This window comes from Brachyhypopomus gauderio, unplaced genomic scaffold (assembly GCF_052324685.1).
Source record: "Brachyhypopomus gauderio isolate BG-103 unplaced genomic scaffold, BGAUD_0.2 sc101, whole genome shotgun sequence".
NCBI lineage: Eukaryota > Metazoa > Chordata > Actinopteri > Gymnotiformes > Hypopomidae > Brachyhypopomus > Brachyhypopomus gauderio.
Window position 1 is genome coordinate 618,226 of NW_027506922.1, and position 20,643 is coordinate 638,868.

Genomic DNA, 20,643 nt, shown 5'->3' on the forward strand with positions numbered 1-20,643 from the left:
GCTTCTCACCATTTGGTATGACCTAATTTGTTACAAGCCACATCTGGACAGGAGGTAAGCAAGTATATGGAGGCAGGTAGGTAGTTATGTTGGTAGATAGATAGATATGTGTGTTTGTGTTTGTGTGACTTCAGAAAGCATGTGCTGAAGTGACAGATCTGGACGTTTATAATGGACTAACTGCATAGATTACTGCCATTATCTAAGGACCTGCTTGTTGGAAACATCATATAATACATGGATGAGGTCTCCTACCAGGACACGGAGAACCTCATACCAGCACGCCTTGGTTGGCTAAAGCCTGAGGCTTCTCACCATTTGGTATGACCTAATTTGTTACAAGCCACATCTGGACAGGAGATAAGCAAATAGATGGAGGCAGGTAGGTAGTTATGTTGGTAGATAGATAGATATGTGTGTTTGTGTTTGTGTGACTTCAGAAAGCATGTGCTGAACTGACCGATCTGGATCTTTATAAGGGCCTAACTGCATAGATTACTGCCATTATCTAAGGACCTGCTTGTTGGAAACATCATATAATACATGGATGAGGTCTCCTACAAGGACACGGAGAACCTCATGCCAGCACGCCTTGTTTGGCTAAAGCCTGAGGCTTCTCACCATTTGGTATGACCTAATTTGTTACAAGCCACATCTGGACAGGAGGTAAGCAAATAGATGGAGGCAGGTAGGTAGTTATGTTGGTAGATAGATAGATATGTGTGTTTGTGTTTGTGTGACTTCAGAAAGCATGTGCTGAAGTGACAGATCTGGACGTTTATAATGGACTAACTGCATAGATTACTGCCATTGTCTAAGGACCTGCTTGTTGGAAACATCATATAATACATGGATGAGGTCTCCTACCAGGACACGGAGAACCTCATGCCAGCACGCCTTGTTTGGCTAAAGCCTGAGGCTTCTCACCATTTGGTATGACCTAATTTGTTACAAGCCACATCTGGACAGGAGGTAAGCAAATAGTTGGAGGCAGGTAGGTAGTTATGTTGGTAGAAAGATAGATAGATATGTGTGTTTGCGTTTGTGTGACATCAGAAAGCATGTGCTGAACTGACCGATCTGGATTTTTATAAGGGCCTAACTGCATAGATTACTGCCATTATCTAAGGACCTGCTTGTTGGAAACATCATATAATACATGGATGAGGTCTCCTACCAGGACACGGAGAACCTCATGCCAGCACACCTTGTTTGGCTAAAGCCTGAGGTTTCTCAACATTTGGTATGACCTAATTTGTTACAAGCCACATCTGGACAGGAGGTAAGCAAATATATGGAGGCAGGTAGGTAGTTATGTTGGTAGATAGATAGATAGATAGATATGTGTGCTTGTGTTTGTGTGACATCAGAAAGGATGTGCTGAATTGACCGATCTGGATCTTTATAAGGGCCTAACTGCATGGATTACTGGCATTATCTAACTACCTGCTTGTTGGAAACATCATATGATACATGGATGAGGTCTCCTACCAGGACACGGAGAACCTCATGCCAGCACGCCTTGTTTGGCTAAAGCCTGAGGCTTCTCACCATTTGGTATGACCTAATTTGTTACAAGCCACATCTGGACAGGAGGCAAGCAAATAGATGGAGGCAGGTAGGTAGTTATGTTGGTAGATAGATAGATATGTGTGTTTGTGTTTGTGTGACTTCAGAAAGCATGTGCTGAAGTGACAGATCTGGACGTTTATAATGGACTAACTGCATAGATTACTGCCATTATCTAAGGACCTGCTTGTTGGAAACATCATATAATACATGGATGAGGTCTCCTACCAGGACACGGAGAACCTCATGCCAGCACGCCTTGTTTGGCTAAAGCCTGAGGCTTCTCACCATTTGGTATGACCTAATTTGTTACAAGCCACATCTGGACAGGAGGTAAGCAAATAGTTGGAGGCAGGTAGGTAGTTATGTTGGTAGATAGATAGATATGTGTGTTTGTGTTTGTGTGACTTCAGAAAGCATGTGCTGAAGTGACAGATCTGGATGTTTATAATGGACTAACTGCATAGATTATTGCCATTATCTAAGGACCTGCTTGTTGGAAACATCATATAATACATGGATGAGGTCTCCTACAAGGACACGGAGAACCTCATGCCAGCACGCCTTGTTTGGCTAAAGCCTGAGGCTTCTCACCATTTGGTATGACCTAATTTGTTACAAGCCACATCTGGACAGGAGGTAAGCAAATAGATGGAGGCAGGTAGGTAGTTATGTTGGTAGATAGATAGATATGTGTGTTTGTGTTTGTGTGACATCAGAAAGCATGTGCTGAAGTGACAGATCTGGACGTTTATAATGGACTAACTGCATAGCTTACTGCCATTATCTAAGGACCTGCTTGTTGGAAACATCATATAATACATGGATGAGGTCTCCTACAAGGACACGGAGAACCTCATGCCAGCACGCCTTGTTTGGCTAAAGCCTGAGGCTTCTCACCATTTGGTATGACCTAATTTGTTACAAGCCACATCTGGACAGGAGGTAAGCAAATAGTTGGAGGCAGGTAGGTAGTTATGTTGGTAGAAAGATAGATAGATATGTGTGTTTGCGTTTGTGTGACATCAGAAAGCATGTGCTGAACTGACCGATCTGGATCTTTATAAGGGCCTAACTGCATAGATTACTGCCATTATCTAAGGACCTGCTTGTTGGAAACATCATATAATACATGGATGAGGTCTCCTACCAGGACACGGAGAACCTCATGCCAGCACACCTTGTTTGGCTAAAGCCTGAGGCTTCTCACCATTTGGTATGACCTAATTTGTTACAAGCCACATCTGGACAGGAGGTAAGCAAATAGATGGAGGCAGGTAGGTAGTTATGTTGGTAGAAAGATAGATAGATATGTGTGTTTGTGTTTGTGTGACTTCAGAAAGCATGTGCTGAAGTGACAGATCTGGACGTTTATAATGGACTAACTGCATAGATTACTGCCATTATCTAAGGACCTGCTTGTTGGAAACATCATATAATACATGGATGAGGTCTCCTACCAGGACACGGAGAACCTCATACCAGCACGCCTTGTTTGGCTAAAGCCTGAGGCTTCTCACCATTTGGTATGACCTAATTTGTTACAAGCCACATCTGGACAGGAGGTAAGCAAATAGATGGAGGCAGGTAGGTAGTTATGTTGGTAGATAGATAGATATGTGTGTTTGTGTTTGTGTGACATCAGAAAGCATGTGCTGAACTGACCGATCTGGATCTTTATAAGGGCCTAACTGCATAGATTACTGCCATTATCTAAGGACCTGCTTGTTGGAAACATCATATAATACATGGATGAGGTCTCCTACAAGGACACGGAGAACCTCATGCCAGCACGCCTTGTTTGGCTAAAGCCTGAGGCTTCTCACCATTTGGTATGACCTAATTTGTTACAAGCCACATCTGGACAGGAGATAAGCAAATAGATGGAGGCAGGTAGGTAGTTATGTTGGTAGATAGATAGATATGTGTGTTTGTGTTTGTGTGACATCAGAAAGCATGTGCTGAACTGACCGATCTGGATCTTTATAAGGGCCTAACTGCATAGATTACTGCCATTATCTAAGGACCTGCTTGTTGGAAACATCATATAATACATGGATGAGGTCTCCTACCAGGACACAGAGAACCTCATGCCAGCACGCCTTGTTTGGCTAAAGCCTGAGGCTTCTCACCATTTGGTATGACCTAATTTGTTACAAGCCACATCTGGACAGGAGGTAAGCAAGTATATGGAGGCAGGTAGGTAGTTATGTTGGTAGATAGATAGATATGTGTGTTTGTGTTTGTGTGACTTCAGAAAGCATGTGCTGAAGTGACAGATCTGGACGTTTATAATGGACTAACTGCATAGATTACTGCCATTATCTAAGGACCTGCTTGTTGGAAACATCATATAATACATGGATGAGGTCTCCTACCAGGACACGGAGAACCTCATACCAGCACGCCTTGGTTGGCTAAAGCCTGAGGCTTCTCACCATTTGGTATGACCTAATTTGTTACAAGCCACATCTGGACAGGAGATAAGCAAATAGATGGAGGCAGGTAGGTAGTTATGTTGGTAGATAGATAGATATGTGTGTTTGTGTTTGTGTGACTTCAGAAAGCATGTGCTGAACTGACCGATCTGGATCTTTATAAGGGCCTAACTGCATAGATTACTGCCATTATCTAAGGACCTGCTTGTTGGAAACATCATATAATACATGGATGAGGTCTCCTACAAGGACACGGAGAACCTCATGCCAGCACGCCTTGTTTGGCTAAAGCCTGAGGCTTCTCACCATTTGGTATGACCTAATTTGTTACAAGCCACATCTGGACAGGAGGTAAGCAAATAGATGGAGGCAGGTAGGTAGTTATGTTGGTAGAATGATAGATAGATATGTGTGTTTGCGTTTGTGTGACATCAGAAAGCATGTGCTGAACTGACCGATCTGGATCTTTATAAGGGCCTAACTGCATAGATTACTGCCATTATCTAAGGACCTGCTTGTTGGAAACATCATATAATACATGGATGAGGTCTCCTACCAGGACACAGAGAACCTCATGCCAGCACGCCTTGTTTGGGTAAAGCCTGAGGCTTCTCACCATTTGGTATGACCTAATTTGTTACAAGCCACATCTGGACAGGAGGTAAGCAATATATGGAGGCAGGTAGGTAGTTATGTTGGTAGATAGATAGATATGTGTGTTTGTGTTTGTGTGACTTCAGAAAGCATGTGCTGAAGTGACAGATCTGGACGTTTATAATGGACTAACTGCATAGATTACTGCCATTATCTAAGGACCTGCTTGTTGGAAACATCATATAATACATGGATGAGGTCTCCTACCAGGACACGGAGAACCTCATACCAGCACGCCTTGTTTGGCTAAAGCCTGAGGCTTCTCACCATTTGGTATGACCTAATTTGTTACAAGCCACATCTGGACAGGAGGTAAGCAAATAGATGGAGGCAGGTAGGTAGTTATGTTGGTAGATAGATAGATATGTGTGTTTGTGTTTGTGTGACATCAGAAAGCATGTGCTGAACTGACCGATCTGGATCTTTATAAGGGCCTAACTGCATAGATTACTGCCATTATCTAAGGACCTGCTTGTTGGAAACATCATATAATACATGGATGAGGTCTCCTACCAGGACACAGAGAACCTCATGCCAGCACGCCTTGTTTGGCTAAAGCCTGAGGCTTCTCACCATTTGGTATGACCTAATTTGTTACAAGCCACATCTGGACAGGAGGTAAGCAATATATGGAGGCAGGTAGGTAGTTATGTTGGTAGATAGATAGATATGTGTGTTTGTGTTTGTGTGACTTCAGAAAGCATGTGCTGAAGTGACAGATCTGGACGTTTATAATGGACTAACTGCATAGATTACTGCCATTATCTAAGGACCTGCTTGTTGGAAACATCATATAATACATGGATGAGGTCTCCTACCAGGACACGGAGAACCTCATACCAGCACGCCTTGTTTGGCTAAAGCCTGAGGCTTCTCACCATTTGGTATGACCTAATTTGTTACAAGCCACATCTGGACAGGAGGTAAGCAAATAGATGGAGGCAGGTAGGTAGTTATGTTGGTAGATAGATAGATATGTGTGTTTGTGTTTGTGTGACATCAGAAAGCATGTGCTGAACTGACCGATCTGGATCTTTATAAGGGCCTAACTGCATAGATTACTGCCATTATCTAAGGACCTGCTTGTTGGAAACATCATATAATACATGGATGAGGTCTCCTACAAGGACACGGAGAACCTCATGCCAGCACGCCTTGTTTGGCTAAAGCCTGAGGCTTCTCACCATTTGGTATGACCTAATTTGTTACAAGCCACATCTGGACAGGAGGTAAGCAAATAGATGGAGGCAGGTAGGTAGTTATGTTGGTAGAAAGATAGATAGATATGTGTGTTTGCGTTTGTGTGACATCAGAAAGCATGTGCTGAACTGACCGATCTGGATCTTTATAAGGGCCTAACTGCATAGATTACTGGCATTATCTAAGGACCTGCTTGTTGGAAACATCATATAATACATGGATGAGGTCTCCTACCAGGACACAGAGAACCTCATGCCAGCACGCCTTGTTTGGCTAAAGCCTGAGGCTTCTCACCATTTGGTATGACCTAATTTGTTACAAGCCACATCTGGACAGGAGGTAAGCAAGTATATGGAGGCAGGTAGGTAGTTATGTTGGTAGATAGATAGATATGTGTGTTTGTGTTTGTGTGACTTCAGAAAGCATGTGCTGAAGTGACAGATCTGGACGCTTATAATGGACTAACTGCATAGATTACTGCCATTATCTAAGGACCTGCTTGTTGGAAACATCATATAATACATGGATGAGGTCTCCTACCAGGACACGGAGAACCTCATACCAGCACGCCTTGTTTGGCTAAAGCCTGAGGCTTCTCACCATTTGGTATGACCTAATTTGTTACAAGCCACATCTGGACAGGAGATAAGCAAATAGATGGAGGCAGGTAGGTAGTTATGTTGGTAGATAGATAGATATGTGTGTTTGTGTTTGTGTGACATCAGAAAGCATGTGCTGAAGTGACAGATCTGGATGTTTATAATGGACTAACTGCATAGATTATTGCCATTATCTAAGGACCTGCTTGTTGGAAACATCATATAATACATGGATGAGGTCTCCTACAAGGACACGGAGAACCTCATGCCAGCACGCCTTGTTTGGCTAAAGCCTGAGGCTTCTCACCATTTGGTATGACCTAATTTGTTACAAGCCACATCTGGACAGGAGGTAAGCAAATAGATGGAGGCAGGTAGGTAGTTATGTTGGTAGATAGATAGATATGTGTGTTTGTGTTTGTGTGACATCAGAAAGCATGTGCTGAAGTGACAGATCTGGACGTTTATAATGGACTAACTGCATAGCTTACTGCCATTATCTAAGGACCTGCTTGTTGGAAACATCATATAATACATGGATGAGGTCTCCTACAAGGACACGGAGAACCTCATGCCAGCACGCCTTGTTTGGCTAAAGCCTGAGGCTTCTCACCATTTGGTATGACCTAATTTGTTACAAGCCACATCTGGACAGGAGGTAAGCAAATAGTTGGAGGCAGGTAGGTAGTTATGTTGGTAGAAAGATAGATAGATATGTGTGTTTGCGTTTGTGTGACATCAGAAAGGATGTGCTGAATTGACCGATCTGGATCTTTATAAGGGCCTAACTGCATAGATTACTGGCATTATCTAACTACCTGCTTGTTGGAATCATCATATGATACATGGATGAGGTCTCCTACCAGGACACGGAGAACCTCATGCCAGCACGCCTTGTTTGGCTAAAGCCTGAGGCTTCTCACCATTTGGTATGACCTAATTTGTTACAAGCCACATCTGGACAGGAGGTAAGCAAATAGATGGAGGCAGGTAGGTAGTTATGTTGGTAGATAGATAGATATGTGTGTTTGTGTTTGTGTGACTTCAGAAAGCATGTGCTGAACTGACCGATCTGGATCTTTATAAGGGCCTAACTGCATAGATTACTGGCATTATCTAACTACCTGCTTGTTGGAAACATCATATGATACATGGATGAGGTCTCCTACCAGGACACGGAGAACCTCATGCCAGCACGCCTTGTTTGGCTAAAGCCTGATGCTTCTCACCATTTGGTATGACCTAATTTGTTACAAGCCACATCTGGACAGGAGGTAAGCAAATAGATGGAGGCAGGTAGGTAGTTATGTTGGTAGATAGATAGATATGTGTGTTTGTGTTTGTGTGACTTCAGAAAGCATGTGCTGAAGTGACAGATCTGGACGTTTATAATGGACTAACTGCATAGATTACTGCCATTGTCTAAGGACCTGCTTGTTGGAAACATCATATAATACATGGATGAGGTCTCCTACCAGGACACGGAGAACCTCATGCCAGCACGCCTTGTTTGGCTAAAGCCTGAGGCTTCTCACCATTTGGTATGACCTAATTTGTTACAAGCCACATCTGGACAGGAGGTAAGCAAATAGTTGGAGGCAGGTAGGTAGTTATGTTGGTAGAAAGATAGATAGATATGTGTGTTTGCGTTTGTGTGACATCAGAAAGCATGTGCTGAACTGACCGATCTGGATTTTTATAAGGGCCTAACTGCATAGATTACTGCCATTATCTAAGGACCTGCTTGTTGGAAACATCATATAATACATGGATGAGGTCTCCTACCAGGACACGGAGAACCTCATGCCAGCACACCTTGTTTGGCTAAAGCCTGAGGTTTCTCAACATTTGGTATGACCTAATTTGTTACAAGCCACATCTGGACAGGAGGTAAGCAAATATATGGAGGCAGGTAGGTAGTTATGTTGGTAGATAGATAGATAGATAGATATGTGTGCTTGTGTTTGTGTGACATCAGAAAGGATGTGCTGAATTGACCGATCTGGATCTTTATAAGGGCCTAACTGCATGGATTACTGGCATTATCTAACTACCTGCTTGTTGGAAACATCATATGATACATGGATGAGGTCTCCTACCAGGACACGGAGAACCTCATGCCAGCACGCCTTGTTTGGCTAAAGCCTGAGGCTTCTCACCATTTGGTATGACCTAATTTGTTACAAGCCACATCTGGACAGGAGGCAAGCAAATAGATGGAGGCAGGTAGGTAGTTATGTTGGTAGATAGATAGATATGTGTGTTTGTGTTTGTGTGACTTCAGAAAGCATGTGCTGAAGTGACAGATCTGGACGTTTATAATGGACTAACTGCATAGATTACTGCCATTATCTAAGGACCTGCTTGTTGGAAACATCATATAATACATGGATGAGGTCTCCTACCAGGACACGGAGAACCTCATGCCAGCACGCCTTGTTTGGCTAAAGCCTGAGGCTTCTCACCATTTGGTATGACCTAATTTGTTACAAGCCACATCTGGACAGGAGGTAAGCAAATAGTTGGAGGCAGGTAGGTAGTTATGTTGGTAGATAGATAGATATGTGTGTTTGTGTTTGTGTGACTTCAGAAAGCATGTGCTGAAGTGACAGATCTGGATGTTTATAATGGACTAACTGCATAGATTATTGCCATTATCTAAGGACCTGCTTGTTGGAAACATCATATAATACATGGATGAGGTCTCCTACAAGGACACGGAGAACCTCATGCCAGCACGCCTTGTTTGGCTAAAGCCTGAGGCTTCTCACCATTTGGTATGACCTAATTTGTTACAAGCCACATCTGGACAGGAGGTAAGCAAATAGATGGAGGCAGGTAGGTAGTTATGTTGGTAGATAGATAGATATGTGTGTTTGTGTTTGTGTGACATCAGAAAGCATGTGCTGAAGTGACAGATCTGGACGTTTATAATGGACTAACTGCATAGCTTACTGCCATTATCTAAGGACCTGCTTGTTGGAAACATCATATAATACATGGATGAGGTCTCCTACAAGGACACGGAGAACCTCATGCCAGCACGCCTTGTTTGGCTAAAGCCTGAGGCTTCTCACCATTTGGTATGACCTAATTTGTTACAAGCCACATCTGGACAGGAGGTAAGCAAATAGTTGGAGGCAGGTAGGTAGTTATGTTGGTAGAAAGATAGATAGATATGTGTGTTTGCGTTTGTGTGACATCAGAAAGCATGTGCTGAACTGACCGATCTGGATCTTTATAAGGGCCTAACTGCATAGATTACTGCCATTATCTAAGGACCTGCTTGTTGGAAACATCATATAATACATGGATGAGGTCTCCTACCAGGACACGGAGAACCTCATGCCAGCACACCTTGTTTGGCTAAAGCCTGAGGCTTCTCACCATTTGGTATGACCTAATTTGTTACAAGCCACATCTGGACAGGAGGTAAGCAAATAGATGGAGGCAGGTAGGTAGTTATGTTGGTAGAAAGATAGATAGATATGTGTGTTTGTGTTTGTGTGACTTCAGAAAGCATGTGCTGAAGTGACAGATCTGGACGTTTATAATGGACTAACTGCATAGATTACTGCCATTATCTAAGGACCTGCTTGTTGGAAACATCATATAATACATGGATGAGGTCTCCTACCAGGACACGGAGAACCTCATACCAGCACGCCTTGTTTGGCTAAAGCCTGAGGCTTCTCACCATTTGGTATGACCTAATTTGTTACAAGCCACATCTGGACAGGAGGTAAGCAAATAGATGGAGGCAGGTAGGTAGTTATGTTGGTAGATAGATAGATATGTGTGTTTGTGTTTGTGTGACATCAGAAAGCATGTGCTGAACTGACCGATCTGGATCTTTATAAGGGCCTAACTGCATAGATTACTGCCATTATCTAAGGACCTGCTTGTTGGAAACATCATATAATACATGGATGAGGTCTCCTACAAGGACACGGAGAACCTCATGCCAGCACGCCTTGTTTGGCTAAAGCCTGAGGCTTCTCACCATTTGGTATGACCTAATTTGTTACAAGCCACATCTGGACAGGAGATAAGCAAATAGATGGAGGCAGGTAGGTAGTTATGTTGGTAGATAGATAGATATGTGTGTTTGTGTTTGTGTGACATCAGAAAGCATGTGCTGAACTGACCGATCTGGATCTTTATAAGGGCCTAACTGCATAGATTACTGCCATTATCTAAGGACCTGCTTGTTGGAAACATCATATAATACATGGATGAGGTCTCCTACCAGGACACAGAGAACCTCATGCCAGCACGCCTTGTTTGGCTAAAGCCTGAGGCTTCTCACCATTTGGTATGACCTAATTTGTTACAAGCCACATCTGGACAGGAGGTAAGCAAGTATATGGAGGCAGGTAGGTAGTTATGTTGGTAGATAGATAGATATGTGTGTTTGTGTTTGTGTGACTTCAGAAAGCATGTGCTGAAGTGACAGATCTGGACGTTTATAATGGACTAACTGCATAGATTACTGCCATTATCTAAGGACCTGCTTGTTGGAAACATCATATAATACATGGATGAGGTCTCCTACCAGGACACGGAGAACCTCATACCAGCACGCCTTGGTTGGCTAAAGCCTGAGGCTTCTCACCATTTGGTATGACCTAATTTGTTACAAGCCACATCTGGACAGGAGATAAGCAAATAGATGGAGGCAGGTAGGTAGTTATGTTGGTAGATAGATAGATATGTGTGTTTGTGTTTGTGTGACTTCAGAAAGCATGTGCTGAACTGACCGATCTGGATCTTTATAAGGGCCTAACTGCATAGATTACTGCCATTATCTAAGGACCTGCTTGTTGGAAACATCATATAATACATGGATGAGGTCTCCTACAAGGACACGGAGAACCTCATGCCAGCACGCCTTGTTTGGCTAAAGCCTGAGGCTTCTCACCATTTGGTATGACCTAATTTGTTACAAGCCACATCTGGACAGGAGGTAAGCAAATAGATGGAGGCAGGTAGGTAGTTATGTTGGTAGAATGATAGATAGATATGTGTGTTTGCGTTTGTGTGACATCAGAAAGCATGTGCTGAACTGACCGATCTGGATCTTTATAAGGGCCTAACTGCATAGATTACTGCCATTATCTAAGGACCTGCTTGTTGGAAACATCATATAATACATGGATGAGGTCTCCTACCAGGACACAGAGAACCTCATGCCAGCACGCCTTGTTTGGCTAAAGCCTGAGGCTTCTCACCATTTGGTATGACCTAATTTGTTACAAGCCACATCTGGACAGGAGGTAAGCAATATATGGAGGCAGGTAGGTAGTTATGTTGGTAGATAGATAGATATGTGTGTTTGTGTTTGTGTGACTTCAGAAAGCATGTGCTGAAGTGACAGATCTGGACGTTTATAATGGACTAACTGCATAGATTACTGCCATTATCTAAGGACCTGCTTGTTGGAAACATCATATAATACATGGATGAGGTCTCCTACCAGGACACGGAGAACCTCATACCAGCACGCCTTGTTTGGCTAAAGCCTGAGGCTTCTCACCATTTGGTATGACCTAATTTGTTACAAGCCACATCTGGACAGGAGGTAAGCAAATAGATGGAGGCAGGTAGGTAGTTATGTTGGTAGATAGATAGATATGTGTGTTTGTGTTTGTGTGACATCAGAAAGCATGTGCTGAACTGACCGATCTGGATCTTTATAAGGGCCTAACTGCATAGATTACTGCCATTATCTAAGGACCTGCTTGTTGGAAACATCATATAATACATGGATGAGGTCTCCTACCAGGACACAGAGAACCTCATGCCAGCACGCCTTGTTTGGCTAAAGCCTGAGGCTTCTCACCATTTGGTATGACCTAATTTGTTACAAGCCACATCTGGACAGGAGGTAAGCAAGTATATGGAGGCAGGTAGGTAGTTATGTTGGTAGATAGATAGATATGTGTGTTTGTGTTTGTGTGACTTCAGAAAGCATGTGCTGAAGTGACAGATCTGGACGCTTATAATGGACTAACTGCATAGATTACTGCCATTATCTAAGGACCTGCTTGTTGGAAACATCATATAATACATGGATGAGGTCTCCTACCAGGACACGGAGAACCTCATACCAGCACGCCTTGTTTGGCTAAAGCCTGAGGCTTCTCACCATTTGGTATGACCTAATTTGTTACAAGCCACATCTGGACAGGAGATAAGCAAATAGATGGAGGCAGGTAGGTAGTTATGTTGGTAGATAGATAGATATGTGTGTTTGTGTTTGTGTGACATCAGAAAGCATGTGCTGAACTGACCGATCTGGATCTTTATAAGGGCCTAACTGCATAGATTACTGCCATTATCTAAGGACCTGCTTGTTGGAAACATCATATAATACATGTATGAGGTCTCCTACCAGGACACAGAGAACCTCATGCCAGCACGCCTTGTTTGGCTAAAGCCTGAGGCTTCTCACCATTTGGTATGACCTAATTTGTTACAAGCCACATCTGGACAGGAGGTAAGCAAGTATATGGAGGCAGGTAGGTAGTTATGTTGGTAGATAGATAGATATGTGTGTTTGTGTTTGTGTGACTTCAGAAAGCATGTGCTGAAGTGACAGATCTGGACGTTTATAATGGACTAACTGCATAGATTACTGCCATTATCTAAGGACCTGCTTGTTGGAAACATCATATAATACATGGATGAGGTCTCCTACCAGGACACGGAGAACCTCATACCAGCACGCCTTGGTTGGCTAAAGCCTAAGGCTTCTCACCATTTGGTATGACCTAATTTGTTACAAGCCACATCTGGACAGGAGATAAGCAAATAGATGGAGGCAGGTAGGTAGTTATGTTGGTAGATAGATAGATATGTGTGTTTGTGTTTGTGTGACTTCAGAAAGCATGTGCTGAACTGACCGATCTGGATCTTTATAAGGGCCTAACTGCATAGATTACTGCCATTATCTAAGGACCTGCTTGTTGGAAACATCATATAATACATGGATGAGGTCTCCTACAAGGACACGGAGAACCTCATGCCAGCACGCCTTGTTTGGCTAAAGCCTGAGGCTTCTCACCATTTGGTATGACCTAATTTGTTACAAGCCACATCTGGACAGGAGGTAAGCAAATAGATGGAGGCAGGTAGGTAGTTATGTTGGTAGAATGATAGATAGATATGTGTGTTTGCGTTTGTGTGACATCAGAAAGCATGTGCTGAACTGACCGATCTGGATCTTTATAAGGGCCTAACTGCATAGATTACTGGCATTATCTAAGGACCTGCTTGTTGGAAACATCATATAATACATGGATGAGGTCTCCTACCAGGACACAGAGAACCTCATGCCAGCACGCCTTGTTTGGCTAAAGCCTGAGGCTTCTCACCATTTGGTATGACCTAATTTGTTACAAGCCACATCTGGACAGGAGGTAAGCAATATATGGAGGCAGGTAGGTAGTTATGTTGGTAGATAGATAGATATGTGTGTTTGTGTTTGTGTGACTTCAGAAAGCATGTGCTGAAGTGACAGATCTGGACGTTTATAATGGACTAACTGCATAGATTACTGCCATTATCTAAGGACCTGCTTGTTGGAAACATCATATAATACATGGATGAGGTCTCCTACCAGGACACGGAGAACCTCATACCAGCACGCCTTGTTTGGCTAAAGCCTGAGGCTTCTCACCATTTGGTATGACCTAATTTGTTACAAGCCACATCTGGACAGGAGGTAAGCAAATAGATGGAGGCAGGTAGGTAGTTATGTTGGTAGATAGATAGATATGTGTGTTTGTGTTTGTGTGACATCAGAAAGCATGTGCTGAACTGACCGATCTGGATCTTTATAAGGGCCTAACTGCATAGATTACTGCCATTATCTAAGGACCTGCTTGTTGGAAACATCATATAATACATGGATGAGGTCTCCTACCAGGACACAGAGAACCTCATGCCAGCACGCCTTGTTTGGCTAAAGCCTGAGGCTTCTCACCATTTGGTATGACCTAATTTGTTACAAGCCACATCTGGACAGGAGGTAAGCAATATATGGAGGCAGGTAGGTAGTTATGTTGGTAGATAGATAGATATGTGTGTTTGTGTTTGTGTGACTTCAGAAAGCATGTGCTGAAGTGACAGATCTGGACGTTTATAATGGACTAACTGCATAGATTACTGCCATTATCTAAGGACCTGCTTGTTGGAAACATCATATAATACATGGATGAGGTCTCCTACCAGGACACGGAGAACCTCATACCAGCACGCCTTGTTTGGCTAAAGCCTGAGGCTTCTCACCATTTGGTATGACCTAATTTGTTACAAGCCACATCTGGACAGGAGGTAAGCAAATAGATGGAGGCAGGTAGGTAGTTATGTTGGTAGATAGATAGATATGTGTGTTTGTGTTTGTGTGACATCAGAAAGCATGTGCTGAACTGACCGATCTGGATCTTTATAAGGGCCTAACTGCATAGATTACTGCCATTATCTAAGGACCTGCTTGTTGGAAACATCATATAATACATGGATGAGGTCTCCTACAAGGACACGGAGAACCTCATGCCAGCACGCCTTGTTTGGCTAAAGCCTGAGGCTTCTCACCATTTGGTATGACCTAATTTGTTACAAGCCACATCTGGACAGGAGGTAAGCAAATAGATGGAGGCAGGTAGGTAGTTATGTTGGTAGAAAGATAGATAGATATGTGTGTTTGCGTTTGTGTGACATCAGAAAGCATGTGCTGAACTGACCGATCTGGATCTTTATAAGGGCCTAACTGCATAGATTACTGCCATTATCTAAGGACCTGCTTGTTGGAAACATCATATAATACATGGATGAGGTCTCCTACCAGGACACAGAGAACCTCATGCCAGCACGCCTTGTTTGGCTAAAGCCTGAGGCTTCTCACCATTTGGTATGACCTAATTTGTTACAAGCCACATCTGGACAGGAGGTAAGCAAGTATATGGAGGCAGGTAGGTAGTTATGTTGGTAGATAGATAGATATGTGTGTTTGTGTTTGTGTGACTTCAGAAAGCATGTGCTGAAGTGACAGATCTGGACGTTTATAATGGACTAACTGCATAGATTACTGCCATTATCTAAGGACCTGCTTGTTGGAAACATCATATAATACATGGATGAGGTCTCCTACCAGGACACGGAGAACCTCATACCAGCACGCCTTGTTTGGCTAAAGCCTGAGGCTTCTCACCATTTGGTATGACCTAATTTGTTACAAGCCACATCTGGACAGGAGATAAGCAAATAGATGGAGGCAGGTAGGTAGTTATGTTGGTAGATAGATAGATATGTGTGTTTGTGTTTGTGTGACATCAGAAAGCATGTGCTGAACTGACCGATCTGGATCTTTATAAGGGCCTAACTGCATAGATTACTGCCATTATCTAAGGACCTGCTTGTTGGAAACATCATATAATACATGGATGAGGTCTCCTACCAGGACACAGAGAACCTCATGCCAGCACGCCTTGTTTGGCTAAAGCCTGAGGCTTCTCACCATTTGGTATGACCTAATTTGTTACAAGCCACATCTGGACAGGAGGTAAGCAAGTATATGGAGGCAGGTAGGTAGTTATGTTGGTAGATAGATAGATATGTGTGTTTGTGTTTGTGTGACTTCAGAAAGCATGTGCTGAAGTGACAGATCTGGACGTTTATAATGGACTAACTGCATAGATTACTGCCATTATCTAAGGACCTGCTTGTTGGAAACATCATATAATACATGGATGAGGTCTCCTACCAGGACACGGAGAACCTCATACCAGCACGCCTTGGTTGGCTAAAGCCTGAGGCTTCTCACCATTTGGTATGACCTAATTTGTTACAAGCCACATCTGGACAGGAGATAAGCAAATAGATGGAGGCAGGTAGGTAGTTATGTTGGTAGATAGATAGATATGTGTGTTTGTGTTTGTGTGACTTCAGAAAGCATGTGCTGAACTGACCGATCTGGATCTTTATAAGGGCCTAACTGCATAGATTACTGCCATTATCTAAGGACCTGCTTGTTGGAAACATCATATAATACATGGATGAGGTCTCCTACAAGGACACGGAGAACCTCATGCCAGCACGCCTTGTTTGGCTAAAGCCTGAGGCTTCTCACCATTTGGTATGACCTAATTTGTTACAAGCCACATCTGGACAGGAGGTAAGCAAATAGATGGAGGCAGGTAGGTAGTTATGTTGGTAGAATGATAGATAGATATGTGTGTTTGCGTTTGTGTGACATCAGAAAGCATGTGCTGAACTGACCGATCTGGATCTTTATAAGGGCCTAACTGCATAGATTACTGCCATTATCTAAGGACCTGCTTGTTGGAAACATCATATAATACATGGATGAGGTCTCCTACCAGGACACAGAGAACCTCATGCCAGCACGCCTTGTTTGGCTAAAGCCTGAGGCTTCTCACCATTTGGTATGACCTAATTTGTTACAAGCCACATCTGGACAGGAGGTAAGCAAGTATATGGAGGCAGGTAGGTAGTTATGTTGGTAGATAGATAGATATGTGTGTTTGTGTTTGTGTGACTTCAGAAAGCATGTGCTGAAGTGACAGATCTGGACGTTTATAATGGACTAACTGCATAGATTACTGCCATTATCTAAGGACCTGCTTGTTGGAAACATCATATAATACATGGATGAGGTCTCCTACCAGGACACGGAGAACCTCATACCAGCACGCCTTGTTTGGCTAAAGCCTGAGGCTTCTCACCATTTGGTATGACCTAATTTGTTACAAGCCACATCTGGACAGGAGGTAAGCAAATAGATGGAGGCAGGTAGGTAGTTATGTTGGTAGATAGATAGATATGTGTGTTTGTGTTTGTGTGACATCAGAAAGCATGTGCTGAACTGACCGATCTGGATCTTTATAAGGGCCTAACTGCATAGATTACTGCCATTATCTAAGGACCTGCTTGTTGGAAACATCATATAATACATGGATGAGGTCTCCTACCAGGACACAGAGAACCTCATGCCAGCACGCCTTGTTTGGCTAAAGCCTGAGGCTTCTCACCATTTGGTATGACCTAATTTGTTACAAGCCACATCTGGACAGGAGGTAAGCAATATATGGAGGCAGGTAGGTAGTTATGTTGGTAGATAGATAGATATGTGTGTTTGTGTTTGTGTGACTTCAGAAAGCATGTGCTGAAGTGACAGATCTGGACGTTTATAATGGACTAACTGCATAGATTACTGCCATTATCTAAGGACCTGCTTGTTGGAAACATCATATAATACATGGATGAGGTCTCCTACCAGGACACGGAGAACCTCATACCAGCACGCCTTGTTTGGCTAAAGCCTGAGGCTTCTCACCATTTGGTATGACCTAATTTGTTACAAGCCACATCTGGACAGGAGGTAAGCAAATAGATGGAGGCAGGTAGGTAGTTATGTTGGTAGATAGATAGATATGTGTGTTTGTGTTTGTGTGACATCAGAAAGCATGTGCTGAACTGACCGATCTGGATCTTTATAAGGGCCTAACTGCATAGATTACTGCCATTATCTAAGGACCTGCTTGTTGGAAACATCATATAATACATGGATGAGGTCTCCTACAAGGACACGGAGAACCTCATGCCAGCACGCCTTGTTTGGCTAAAGCCTGAGGCTTCTCACCATTTGGTATGACCTAATTTGTTACAAGCCACATCTGGACAGGAGGTAAGCAAATAGATGGAGGCAGGTAGGTAGTTATGTTGGTAGAAAGATAGATAGATATGTGTGTTTGCGTTTGTGTGACATCAGAAAGCATGTGCTGAACTGACCGATCTGGATCTTTATAAGGGCCTAACTGCATAGATTACTGCCATTATCTAAGGACCTGCTTGTTGGAAACATCATATAATACATGGATGAGGTCTCCTACCAGGACACAGAGAACCTCATGCCAGCACGCCTTGTTTGGCTAAAGCCTGAGGCTTCTCACCATTTGGTATGACCTAATTTGTTACAAGCCACATCTGGACAGGAGGTAAGCAAGTATATGGAGGCAGGTAGGTAGTTATGTTGGTAGATAGATAGATATGTGTGTTTGTGTTTGTGTGACTTCAGAAAGCATGTGCTGAAGTGACAGATCTGGACGTTTATAATGGACTAACTGCATAGATTACTGCCATTATCTAAGGACCTGCTTGTTGGAAACATCATATAATACATGGATGAGGTCTCCTACCAGGACACGGAGAACCTCATACCAGCACGCCTTGTTTGGCTAAAGCCTGAGGCTTCTCACCATTTGGTATGACCTAATTTGTTACAAGCCACATCTGGACAGGAGATAAGCAAATAGATGGAGGCAGGTAGGTAGTTATGTTGGTAGATAGATAGATATGTGTGTTTGTGTTTGTGTGACATCAGAAAGCATGTGCTGAACTGACCGATCTGGATCTTTATAAGGGCCTAACTGCATAGATTACTGCCATTATCTAAGGACCTGCTTGTTGGAAACATCATATAATACATGGATGAGGTCTCCTACCAGGACACAGAGAACCTCATGCCAGCACGCCTTGTTTGGCTAAAGCCTGAGGCTTCTCACCATTTGGTATGACCTAATTTGTTACAAGCCACATCTGGACAGGAGGTAAGCAAGTATATGGAGGCAGGTAGGTAGTTATGTTGGTAGATAGATAGATATGTGTGTTTGTGTTTGTGTGACTTCAGAAAGCATGTGCTGAAGTGACAGATCTGGACGTTTATAATGGACTAACTGCATAGATTACTGCCATTATCTAAGGACCTGCTTGTTGGAAACATCATATAATACATGGATGAGGTCTCCTACCAGGACACGGAGAACCTCATACCAGCACGCCTTGGTTGGCTAAAGCCTGAGGCTTCTCACCATTTGGTATGACCTAATTTGTTACAAGCCACATCTGGACAGGAGATAAGCAAATAGATGGAGGCAGGTAGGTAGTTATGTTGGTAGATAGATAGATATGTGTGTTTGTGTTTGTGTGACTTCAGAAAGCATGTGCTGAACTGACCGATCTGGATCTTTATAAGGGCCTAACTGCATAGATTACTGCCATTATCTAAGGACCTGCTTGTTGGAAACATCATATAATACATGGATGAGGTCTCCTACAAGGACACGGAGAACCTCATGCCAGCACGCCTTGTTTGGCTAAAGCCTGAGGCTTCTCACCATTTGGTATGACCTAATTTGTTACAAGCCACATCTGGACAGGAGGTAAGCAAATAGATGGAGGCAGGTAGGTAGTTATGTTGGTAGAATGATAGATAGATATGTGTGTTTGCGTTTGTGTGACATCAGAAAGCATGTGCTGAACTGACCGATCTGGATCTTTATAAGGGCCTAACTGCATAGATTACTGCCATTATCTAAGGACCTGCTTGTTGGAAACATCATATAATACATGGATGAGGTCTCCTACCAGGACACAGAGAACCTCATGCCAGCACGCCTTGTTTGGCTAAAGCCTGAGGCTTCTCACCATTTGGTATGACCTAATTTGTTACAAGCCACATCTGGACAGGAGGTAAGCAAGTATATGGAGGCAGGTAGGTAGTTATGTTGGTAGATAGATAGATATGTGTGTTTGTGTTTGTGTGACTTCAGAAAGCATGTGCTGAAGTGACAGATCTGGACGTTTATAATGGACTAACTGCATAGATTACTGCCATTATCTAAGGACCTGCTTGTTGGAAACATCATATAATACATGGATGAGGTCTCCTACCAGGACACGGAGAACCTCATACCAGCACGCCTTGTTTGGCTAAAGCCTGAGGCTTCTCACCATTTGGTATGACCTAATTTGTTACAAGCCACATCTGGACAGGAGATAAGCAAATAGATGGAGGCAGGTAGGTAGTTATGTTGGTAGATAGATAGATATGTGTGTTTGTGTTTGTGTGACATCAGAAAGCATGTGCTGAACTGACCGATCTGGATCTTTATAAGGGCCTAACTGCATAGATTACTGCCATTATCTAAGGACCTGCTTGTTGGAAACATCATATAATACATGGATGAGGTCTCCTACCAGGACACAGAGAACCTCATGCCAGCACGCCTTGTTTGGCTAAAGCCTGAGGCTTCTCACCATTTGGTATGACCTAATTTGTTACAAGCCACATCTGGACAGGAGGTAAGCAAGTATATGGA